The 12,253-nt window shown below is 42.4% G+C and overlaps 1 long non-coding RNA gene across 1 annotated transcript; it reads left to right on the top strand.

Annotated features, from left to right (window-relative positions):
• The first annotated feature begins 2,214 nt into the window (after positions 1 to 2,214).
• Positions 2,215 to 11,388, top strand: LOC101672952. The gene is made up of 4 exons (XR_198985.2): positions 2,215 to 2,417; positions 3,973 to 4,138; positions 4,807 to 4,874; positions 10,897 to 11,388. It is a non-coding gene; the product is annotated as an uncharacterized LOC101672952 (long non-coding RNA).
• The last annotated feature ends 865 nt before the right edge of the window (positions 11,389 to 12,253 follow it).

Below are 12,253 nucleotides of genomic sequence, written 5' to 3'. Positions count from 1 at the left end.
ACCTCCCACCCCAAAGAAAGGGATGGCTACATTTTGCAAAAGGTAGGGAAGAATTACACACAAACATGACCAGTGAAACATTCCCTAAGGAGGGCTGGACAGAGGATTTTGAACAGGAAGGTTTCATTTTTCCGTCTGTGTGTGATCTCCTGTCCTTGGTTCAGCTGGTTAAGAAAAGTCACTACACACAACAATCTCAGGGGTCAGGGTAAGGTAGTGATCTGTATTTTAGGTCGGTGGAACAGAGGGAAGGGACTCACTGGAGGGGAGCAGGGGATGATATACCAGAAGGCAGTGCGGGGGGGGGAGGGGGGGAGGTGCATAGGGACAAGGAAATTAGAATAGGAGGGGCATGAAAAGGTTACCCCCAGAAATTTGCAAGTGTCTTGGGGAGAACTTTGAACCACCTCCAGGTGAGGGCCAGAGATTACATCTAATTTTATTTAGATCTTCCAAGTCAAGGTGACCTCGACAGACATTCAGATGCCAACAGCTCTCTCTACATTTTCAGAAGGAGGCTCCGTAGGTGGATGACCAAGGAAGCACGATGTTCTATGGCAAAAGAAAAAGAAAAAGAAAAAGGAGTCTTTCCATTTCCCAAAGTCCTTCCACATTTTGGAGGAGAGAGGGTGTTTGCTGAAAGCTTTCCCGATGATGACAGTTGCATGAGCTGCCAAAGAGCAAACTTGATGGCATTTAAAATGCATGGGATTGTCCCCAGAGCAGACATATGGATGTTCTGATGCCTCTTAGCAAACTCTGGGGATCAGTCTCCCTCAAAGAACCATTCCCAGGTCTGAGATAGGTGACAATGCGCATGTTGTAATCTCGAGAACAAAAGCCTATCACGTTCCAAGGTGGTTGTTCATCTGCCCGACAGGAACGGAAAGTGGGTGGGAAGTGAGGAAGTGAGGGTTTCTGGCTGCTGATGACCCGCGCAGGCTGAGGAGGGACTGCAGGCGACTCCTCAACTTTCTGAGCCCCCCGCCCCAGACTCCCTGAACTTGGCTCCTGCAGCTGCTGACAAGGACCCAGGGAAGCAAAGAAGGGCAGCTCCCTTAGCTGCATCTGGAAACTCTGAGGCAAGCTGCAGTAGCCATCGGATCCCTAGTCGGAGTCAAGGGCAGAAACATGGCTCTCCCCGCAGGGGCTGACGGCACCAGAGCAGCGAGTTACATTCCCTTCAAAAGGACGGATGCTGCAGCTTCCTCCACTGCTGTCTTTCCTCCTCGCACTGGCGGCTCCCACGGCTCCTTCGAGGCCAGGCACCGTGTCTCCGGGCTTTTCACACGCCATCTCCCGGAATCCTCCTCCACACCCGCCGGCAAGGGCGCTCTCATCCGTCCAGCTGTCCGCAGGAGGAAACGGAGACTCCGAGACTGAGATGACTCGCGTGCCGTCTGAGGAGGTAGCTCAGGAAAAGAAAAGGAAAGGAGCATAGGATTTGCTCAGACCAATCCGAGTCGGAAGCCTGGCTGGGCAACTTCCGGGCTGTGTGAACTTGGGCAAGTCCCTCAGCTGCTCCGAGGCTCAGTTTCTCCACCTGCCACGCGAAGACAATCCCGCGGCCTCTTCCAGGCCGCCTGCGCGGCAGGAGATCCAGAAATGTTAGCCAACCTTCTCCCTGCTCTTATTAAATGACGGTGGTCTCTCTCTCTGCTCCCGAATCAGGGAAACGCGTCCTCTGCGTCCCTACAGGGTACGACGGTCTTTAAGGTAGTTCGTTTTGAAGCGTCTCTTAAGGTTTGCGCAGGACGTGGCTCTGGAAGGTGTTCCGTTGCCCGCTGGGGGAGACGGTGGTTAATGGCTAACGGCCTGACCGCAGTCCTGCTAGCTCCGATTCAGTCTCTGTGTTTACCGTCCGGGGCGAGACGCTGAAGCACAACCGAGACCGCCTGGAGTTTGCAAAAGGAACACGAGCGGCCGCTGTGGCCGGGATCTGTGGCGGCGTAACCAAACACCTCAAACTCCAAACAAAAATTATGGCTTAGGATTTTGTGGCTCCTCGGCTGGTGTCTCCCGGGCTCGCTCCTGTGGCTGAAGAACGGAATGGAATGACTGGCTAGTTCAAGGTGACCTGACTCAGATATCGGGGGGGGGGGGGGTTGGCGCTGCTTATCAGCCCGAGCAGCTCGATCTTCCCCTGCTCCGCCGTTCCTCCTTGGGAGGATTAATCCTCTTCCTCACAGCACGGCCGCCTCAAGGAAGAGAGCTCCAAGAGCACAAGCGCCGGTGTGTCAGCGTCTATCGAGTTCCTGCTTGAGTCATGATTGTTCGCAGCCCATTGGCCAAAGTGAGTCACGTGGCCAAGTTCCGAGTCCCGTGGGAGGTGACGTAGACTTTATCCCCGGATGGGTGATGTGGTGAAGAATTCTGGGTATTTTGAATCCATCACGATTACAAGTATGAAATGTAAAGTAAGTAAGTAAGTAAATAAATAAAGTGAAGGCGTCTGGGAGATATAAGAAGAACAAAAAAGACTCCAACCCGTCGTGTAAATATTTCTGGTCTTTCTTGCCTCTGAGAGAGTTCAAGCCCTGCCCTATCCCATTTCCTTTCCACCAGCCCCTGGGCCTGCGAACTTGGTAGGAGCCTTGTCGGTCTCCTTCCTTTGCGTCCCCTGGCAGGTTGCGAAAGCTCCATCTTACATCTTACGTCCTCTCCTTTGGGAACTGCTGTACTCCTTTATTTCTTAAACTTTGTTCAGGGGACTTGACTTGTATGGCCTCCCCACCCCCTGCCCCAAGGCCCCTCCAGCCCAGTAACCGGACTCTGCTTCCAGGACTGAGGGCTGTGATGTAACTGACTCATCTGTTACTACTACGATAATTTTTCTAATTGACATTGCAATGTAATTATTACTTTTTGTAAATCCGATTAACATTTTGGAGACTACTTTTTTTTTTTTTAAAGATTTTATTTATTTACTTGACGGAGAGAGAGATCACAAGTAGGCAGAGAGGCAGGCAGAGAGAGAGAGACGAAGAAGCAGGCTCCCTGTTGAGCAGAGAGCCCCAGGCGGGGCTCGATCCGAGGACCCTGGGATCATAACCTGAGCCACCCAGGTGCCCCAGGAGACTACTTTTTAAACTTATTTTAATTAATACAGAAATACAAGTGTTTCTTATAGAAATAGCTTATTATTATACTTACTGTTGCCTCACATGCCTTTTTAACTAAAATTATAAACATCTTTCCAAATCTCTTTCTGTATAGGTGTTTATATAAACGTTAATATAATCAACACACATTATATAAACAAGAATTTTGAATTTTTAAGATCTAACTAAAATTACATTTGTGCAGCAGTGCTAAAATGTATTTAATCAATCTCCTGACAATGAACATTTAGGTTGTCGTTATTTATTTTACTAGAATAAACCATGTTGCAATGAATATCCTTTATGTATAACTTAACAAATTTATTATGATTACTTCCTTAGTACATACTCCTGAAAATGGGATCACTGGGTCAAAAGATAAATACAATTTATACAACTGACTTTGCCAGCTTGCCCATTAAATAATTTTACAGATTCATATTCTCAAGAATTATGTGTAAGAACAAGAACACCCCCTGTCCTCCCAGCTTTCTTGTGATTATGTTTAAAAGCCCAAGTTTTGGGGCGCCTGGGTGGCTCAGTCGGTTAAGCCGCTGCCTTCGGCTCAGGTCATGATCCCAGTGTCCTGGGATTGAGTCCCGCATCGGGCTCTCTGCTCAGCCAGAAGCCTGCTTCTTCCCCCCACCCTCTCTCTCTGCCTTCCTCTCTGCCTGCTTGTAATCTCTGTGTCTGTCAAATAAATAAATAAAATCTTTAAAAAAATAAATAAATAAAAGCCCAAGTTTTGTTTTGTTTTGTTTTTCTAAGACAACAATCTAAACAACAACAAGCTAAAACAACAACAAGCTAAAAATTTAATATTTTAGCCCAGGGAAAGGGAAAAACCCTAAACAACTTAATTTTCCAACAGCCTGAGAGCAGCTGCGCTGAGAACATCCCAGTCCAAGGCTCCCTGGAGACTGAGAGGAGGGAGAAGTCAGAAGAGCAACTGAAGGAAAAGTCCAGTCCCCTGAGCTTAGCGGAACAACAGGCTGTTACCTTCCGATCAGACCTCACACAGAAGCCCCCAGGACCAGGTCAGGGCACATCCGAGGGCCAGACTCTGCTGACACCTACCCCCAGCAGAGGGACCCCACTTCAGAGACTGGGATATTTTTCAAACCAAATTCAAATTCCTCAGTGTCCTGGGATGAACATAAGGTACCAAAATAGCTCCATCTCCTGTGGGAAACTATCATTTCCATTCAGACCTGATCACTGTTTCAAGCTTTGGGATTGCTACAGCTTGGCAAGGAAAAAGTCCTAATTTATCCTTTAACAAGCTGAGCAGAAGTATTCCAGAAACCCACCATGGTTATAACTTTTCCTGCCACGCAAAATCCCAAACTCCATCTCCTTTTCTCCTTGGTTTCCCCCCAAACCTCCCTCTCCTTATACTTAGAACTTCCTTCTACTTACACGCAGGACTCTGTGATAGAAAACAGTTAAGTATTTTGACATTTGGGGCTCCTTCCAAATAGTACTAGAAAAGGGATTTTTATCTCTTTGTTATGCTGTAAGCATCATGATTAATGTCTGAAGTAAGTCTGGGGATTTTTTTGTGAAGGTCTTCATAGGGCTTTGCTTGGGATCTTAACTCTAGGGGAGTCCATGTGCTGGGGCTAGGGCTGGATACTGTAAAAATTTTACTATTTTGCTTCCATTTTGCTTATAAAATATTGTAAGTGTATATTATCTCTTCTAGGCCAGGGGCAACTGCTGAGGAAGCAATGTGTCAGCTCAAGTCTTACCCTCTAGCAACCTTTTGGTAAGGTGAGGACCTTCTAGAAGTCTGAGTATCAAAGTAAATCTTCATTATAGTAACATCTTATTTCTTCATACTTGAATGCAAAAATTTGATGGCTTTTCATTTATATTATTTATTCATGTCAGAACAAGAGGTGCCCTTAGAAATCAATCTTCTAATTCAAAACCCTCATTTGGAAAAAACTGCAGCCCAGAGAGAGGACATGAGGTGCCCAAGATCATATATATCTTGTCATTACCAACCAAGCTCTGGACCGAAGTGTAGCCTTATGATGTGTGGTGAGAGGTATTTCCTTTGTCTCCTTCTTAGAGCTTTTCAGTGGACACATTTTCGCCTATTTCTAAGTGGTCTTTAGGTACCTGGAGCAATGCTGGGCATTTTACGGTTTATCACACCAATCATCCTCGTAATTCTATCAGTACCATCATCCTTATTTTACAAGGAAGGTTTTGGAGATGATTTATAAGTTGCCTGATATGATGTATTCATTTTTTATGGCTTCCATAAAAAATTACCACAAATTTAGTGTTGTAACACAAATTTGCCATCTTATTGTTTGATAGCTCATAAGTTTGAAGTGGATCTCATTAGGACAAAACAGGATGCCGAGAGCATCGTTTTCCTTCCGGAAGGTTCTATGTGAAAATCTGTTTTCTTGCTTTCTCTGGTTGCTAGAGGCTTCCTGGTTCATGGGCAACTTCTTCAATCTTCACAGCCAGCAACAATGGGCCTGACCTTTACATTGTATCTCTCTGATCCTGTGTCTTCCATCTTGTCTCTCTCTGACTACAGCCAGGAAAGGTTCTCTGCTTTTAAGGACTTCTGTGATTATTAGCTCAGGCTCACTCAGATAATCTACAATCTTTCCACACTCAGGGTTTATAATCTAGTTGCAAATCCATTTTTTCCACATAGGGTAACATATTCATAGGTTAGAGCATGGACATGCTGGGGGAGGTCATTATTCTGCCTACCCTCATCTACCCTCTGGTCCTCAAAGACAACTGACCTACTGCAAGATTCATTCTTCCTATGTCAAGGTCTCCAAAGTCTCAACCTATTATGTGAAAGAAGCTAGCACGTGGCAGGGTAGGTCTCTGGCTCCAAAGCCCACTTTATGCTTGGCCAATGGCCCATGCTGCCATTTTACTAAAACATGGAGATGTACTTCTTTTACTGATTTGCATGTGCTCCCAAATCACAGAGAGTTAAACCATCAGCTCTGTGAAGACAGGAGACTATCTAGTGTGTTCATCATTCCATCCCAGCACCTACAACACAGCAAGCACTAGAATTTTGCAGAGCACATGTATGTTGAAGAAAGCAAATATTTAAGTAAACCAATGGCATAAACACTGTATGAAGACATATAGTTGTTACTTATTTTCCTTGTTGCAAAAAACCTTGTATTCTTAGTGTTTTTCAGGGCCATTTGAAAATAGATTACAAACCTTACCAGAGCCAAGGTTGCTCTTCCAGGTAAACTTATCATCCTGCCTATGCTCCATCTGGGTTTTAATTACTAGTAAATGTCTTTTCAGGCATTGTGGTTCCTACTAAAATTAGATCGCAGCCCATGGATTCTGTTTTAGATTTAAATGCAGCCACTGAAATTAGAGATTGCCAAATATTTGTTATTCTCAGTCTACTTGGGTATATTCTGGGTGTAAGCATCCTGATTGTTTTTGTAGGTAGAATGCTGTCCTGTAGTTTTTCCTAACATCCCCTCTGTGATGATTTCTCTGATGGAACACAGGAGAAAACAGTATCATTTTCCTTAAAAAATGAATTAAAAAATAATTTAGCTTAGGGGTGCCTGGATGGCTCAGTCGGTTACACATCCAACTCTTGATTTCGGCTCGGATCATGCCCTTGGGGTCATGAAATTGAGCCCCGCATCAGGCTCCAAACAGTTCAAACTTGCTTAAGATTCCCTACTTCCCTCTGTCCCCTCCCCCACCTCATGCTCCCACTCTCTGTAAAACAAAATAAATAAATTTAAGAAAATTAGTTTAGATTAGTACTAGCTAGGATTGAGAGTGGGAATAAGGATTAACTGTAAATGAGCACAAAAGATTTTATAGTAGTGATAGAAATGTTCTAAAACTGGGTTTTGATGACAGTTGCACTACTGAGTAATCTCTTTGAAGATTATTAAATTGCACACTTAAAATAAGTGAATTTTTTGGTATATAAATTCTACCCCAATAAAGTTGTTAACAAAGCAATTTACCTATCATCCACTCAAAAGCATTGTCCATGTTTTGTGTTAAATATGATTTTTTTTTTTTACCAAAACAGTCTCTAAATACAGTTTTCATGATAATAAAACCCAAACTTCTTCAACTGTATCTTGGCCCTATTAGTAAGAAATGCTGAGCATGGTCACACTTAGCTGCTCCAGAAGTAAACATGTCATGCTTGTTTGCCTTTTTCTTCCCAGACAATTTAAGAGCAAATAGACATTCATTCTTAATCTTTACAAGATTTTGATATTTGGTTTATCTTAAATTTATCAGAGTAATTGCTTTGATATGATTCAGAACCATAGATTTTTTTTTTAAATATCCTAGGATTCATTTCAAAGGAATAATTCAACCCCAGTCCATCAGTGTGCTTCTATAGAGACAGTTCAGTTTTTAAGACAACTGGAGCCCAACATGCTTTTATATTACACAGGAGTCAGTTAGACAAAAACAGAAAACCCAATACTTATCAGCTTTTCAGCATTTGTGGACCTGAATGTCGGCCACTTAAATGCATTTATGGGCCAATATACACGGTATCTAATATAGAAACATGTATGCTATTGCAAAAAAAAAAAAATCTTTAAGGGATTACTAGGTTTAGGGGCACCTGGGGGGCTTAGTCAATCAGGAGCAACTGACTCTTGATTTCAGCTCAGGTCATGATCTCGGTGTCTTGAGCTGGAGCCCTCCCTCAGGCTCTGTATTGAGCATGGAGGCTGCTTAAGATTCTCTCCCTCCCTCTCTCTTTACATCTACCCTCCTCCCCCATCCTGCTCACTCACGTGCTCTCTCTTCTTTCTGAAATTGTACAACTAACTCAGGAGCTTGAAAGATGATTCTGTGTTCCTTAGACAGAGACTTGGACTGGCCCTTTCCTCATCAGAGAGAACATATGGTACAACGTTAGAGTCTCTAGGCTTGGTTCCTAGGGGGACCTTCTGCTTCATTTCTTGCTCTCTGCTTTCTAGTCCAGTTCTTCTTTCCCATGAGGATCACTGACATACCTGGTAGAGGTAGTAAAAGTGCAGATTCCAAACCTATGGAAGCAGAATCTCCAAGGTAGGCTTCCAGGACTCAGCATCTTCAACAAGAGCGACAGGTCATCATTATAATGCACGGTAATATCTAAAATATTTGATCTGAGAATCTTGCTAATATTTGAAGATTCAGTATGGACTCCTCAGATTTATTAACATTCCAAGAAAAAGTGTTTATCAAGCTTTAATGTGCACATGGATCACCTAGGGATCTTGTTAAGATGCCGACTCTGATTTTAGAGGTCTGGAGAGGAGCCTGCTTTTCTGCATTCTAACGAGACCCAGGGATGCTCATGTTGTCGGTCCATGGGCCAGACTTGGATGAAGGGAGTTTCAAAGCATATTCAGGCCCTGCTAGAGGATCAGAATGCCTCCCAGAGGACAGAGCACAGCAGCTGCCCCAGAGACCATTCTGCGTGAATACCCTTCCATTTTGGAGTGGGAGCAAATGTGTTTCCGGGAATCTGGGCTCAGTGTAGGGACATGATGCCTTTCTTGGGCTGCATAGAATAGAACCAAGGAAGGGATGAATGTCCCTGCGGAGAGGACATGAGAGGCATAACCTGGGAGCAGAGCCATTTGGGAGGCCTGCCTCATCACAAAATGTAAGGGCCAGAGAAACAAAGCATGTAAACATTGGAAATAGATTCTGAAGATGGAGAACAAAGCCAACATGTCTGGACATTTGGGCAGGACATGCCTGTAGGATTTTGTAGTTACAAATCCTTCCTGGGGAGGAAGCCACTATGAACTCAGCACCCTTTGTTCAATCCTGAATGTATAATGTTTATACTTTTATGGAGCCATAAGTTATTTCTTAAATGATCTAATTATTTGAAGGAGTAGTTCCCAAACCAAAATATGCCCCAGAAACAGCCAGGGAACCTGTTAGAACTAGGGCCTGGAGCCCACGGTCTCAGAGTTTGACTCCAGCGTGTCTGGAGAATCTGTATTTTAACAAGCACACAAGGTGTTCATGCTGCAAGTGCCCCAAGGCTCACACTTTGAGAAAAAAGGACTGCAATGACAAAATCACCCTTGTGACCATTTGGCCTTTCTCTGGTTGAAATTCAGAGCATTATTTGTCCTCCAGGAAAACTGAAATGTAGTATTGTATATCTGGAATAATACATAGTAGCAATGAAATGAAATAAATAGTATTGATTATATCATTACTCTGCAGTGTGATGTTGCTCAGTTTTCCTCTCATACCTTAGCTTTTTCTGCAAGAAGTCCTTTCCTCCGGCCACACAATAATAACTACTGGTTGTGCGCGTGTGTGAGAAAGGGGGGAGGGGAGAGAGTTTATAATTCTATAGTTAGAAAGTTCTTTTTTATTATTTTATTTTATTATTTCATTGTATTTTATTTCATTTTACTTTTTTGAGAGCAAGACAGAGAGAGCCAGAGAGAGTGCACAAGTAGGGGAGCAGAGGGGCAGAGGGAGACGGGGAGAGAGAGAAGCATAAGCAGGCTCCATGGCCAGCATTGAGCCCAATGTGGTCAACCATGAGGTCATGACCTGAGCTGAAATCAAGAATCAGACGCTCAACTGCCTGATCCACCCAGGTACCCCAGCAAGTTCTTTTTTTTTTTTTTTATACCAATTGTCTCATTCACTCTTGAGAACAATCTAGTATGATAGCTATTGTTATTTGGCCCCTTTTTACAGATAAAGAATCAGAGTCAGAGAGACTAAGGAATTTCTATAAAATCACATTATAGAGAGTCCCTGACCCCAGATCCTACACTCTGACCATGACACTGGATGCCTGTTGATATTGGCTGGAAGGGTCAGGGAGCCACAGCATTTTCCTTTTCTCATAGCATGTGTGAATGTGAGTTTTGTGTCTTCACACCTGGTTTTTCTGTGCAAAAGACGTTATTTAGAAGCAATTCTGGTTTCAGATAGTAATACTCAGTTTTTTGTAGTTACAAATCCAAAAATCTAGTTCTCTTTTTAGCCTTTTAAGTTTACTTACAAATATTATTATATGTTTTATATATTTAGCACATTTAATAATCAGTTTGAGTTTTAACAACCTAATTAAATTACCTTTGCATTTCAAACTATATTTATGTGTTTAATAATCTGGTTTCATTTAGAAATACATCAGTTATCTGAAATAGAAATAAAACCATCCCAAGTACTTAAATAGCTTAAAAATCTAATAAATTAAACTTATGTTTATGGTGAATTTGAACTCTCTTAAATATTCTAACATTGGAATATAAACTTGGAAATTGTTCAGTTTTAGAGAAAATAGGCCAATTAAAAAAGTCATTCTTAAATATATAAATGTTAAAAATTTCATTTTCTTGTATATTTACATATTAGTTCTAAGTTGTCTTGGTTTAAAGATGCTTACATGCTAATTAAACAATTACATCATCCTAAGCTACTTTGGGACATACCTCTCCTGGCAATAAGTTTGTACAACAAAAGATTTTGGCCCTAAAACTGATCAGATTTTTTGTTAACAACAATGTCCAGGCCTGGGCTCTATTTATATCTGTAACAAGTCCTCTGTAATTTAAAGGAGCTGGTCACAGAGATTTCATTTCTTAAAAAATATAATTGACTTAATTCTTCTAGCCATTCAAGTAAATCTTCCTCTCCATGAAGGTGAGATTTTTGCAATTTTAGCCCTTAAGACATTTAAGCATCTCCTATTCTAATTAAAAAGATTTTCAAGCTTGATCCATTTTAATTATTTTTATTTTTTCTCCTTGATTTTCAGGGTCAAAACTTTCTGGACGATCTGAGGGGTTTGAAGACATTAAAATTATTTTTGATTGAATTTTAAGTTATCTTTCTTAACTTTGACTAGCAACTCCAGATTTTAAGATCATTGCCTAGCATGTTGGATACTGACCAGTTAAGTGAGAGGAACCATTCAGGTGGACATATGAATATCCACCTTTATTACTGGAGAAGCTGAACTGAAGAACCCAGCCTGAGTTGGCAACCATCCTCCCTCCCAAATGCCTTCCCCACCCACTTCCCATCCAAGACCACATGGGACCACATGGGTCTGCCCTAATTATGACATCAGTTAGGGTTTCATATTCTCAAGATGCAGGGAAGAGAGAAAGACCACAAATGGAGGGGTATCGCTTTTAAATATTAACTACACCTAGGCCAGTCACATGGCATCCTCCAAAGATGTACATGCTCCTCCAGAAAGGCCAAGAATTTTACTCTCGATAAGAGTTCCATTGATTGGGGCGCCTGGGTGGCTCAGTGGGTTAAGCCTCTACCTTCGGCTCAGGTCATGATGTCAGGGTCCTGCTTCCCCCTCTCTCTCTGTCTGCCTCTCTGCCTACTTGTGATTTCTCTCTCTGTCAAATAAATAAATAAAATCTTTGAGAAAAAAAAAAAGAAAGAATTCCATTGATAGAAACACGGTGAAAGGGCATTGGGAGTCCCTCTAAAATTCTGAGTCCTACATAGGAAAAACATTTTTTAAACTGCTTTGAAAACAAAATGGTTCTATTTAATTGTAGATTACATTGATTACTGTGTCTAAGGGGATATAAATGCTGGAACTGTCAGAATTATTCAGGATGAGGGCCATCTGGGTAGCTGTCGGTTAAGCATCTAACTCTTGATTTCTGCTCAGGTCGTGATCTTAGGATTTTGAGAATGAGCCCTGTTTTGGGCTCTGTGCTGAGCATGGAGCCTGCTTAACATTCTCTCCCTTCTTCTTCTCCTGCCCTGACCCACCCACCCCCAAAAGAAAAAAATAATTATTCAGGGTGAAATCTTCACTCACAAGGAATATTTACTGTTCCTTATGCCTTGAGCAACAATTTTAATATATTGTGTTGGACAAAATAGGGTAAGAAAGAGAGAAAATGTTGAATGGATGGGGAAGCCTGTATCGACCAAGGAAGAATTCACTGAAAGTTTAAGCAAGCAGACATTTCTTTGGGCAATTAGAATTGCAATCCAGGAAATACAGATTGAGGTAGAAAGCTGACTCTGTTCCAAAGAAGACAATGATAGGGCAAAGTTAGAAGGGCCAAACGTCATGAGTGTCATTCTCACTTAGGTCCTCTAAGTAAAACAGATTGAAACTAGGTTAGCTGGGATTG

The sequence above is a fragment of the Mustela putorius genome, unplaced genomic scaffold (assembly GCF_011764305.1).
Source record: "Mustela putorius furo isolate JIRA1106 unplaced genomic scaffold, ASM1176430v1.1 tig00537284_pilon_pilon_pilon, whole genome shotgun sequence".
Classification (NCBI taxonomy): domain Eukaryota; kingdom Metazoa; phylum Chordata; class Mammalia; order Carnivora; family Mustelidae; genus Mustela; species Mustela putorius.
The sequence above is the reverse complement of the archived record's forward strand: the minus strand, read 5'-3'. Positions and strand labels throughout refer to the sequence as shown.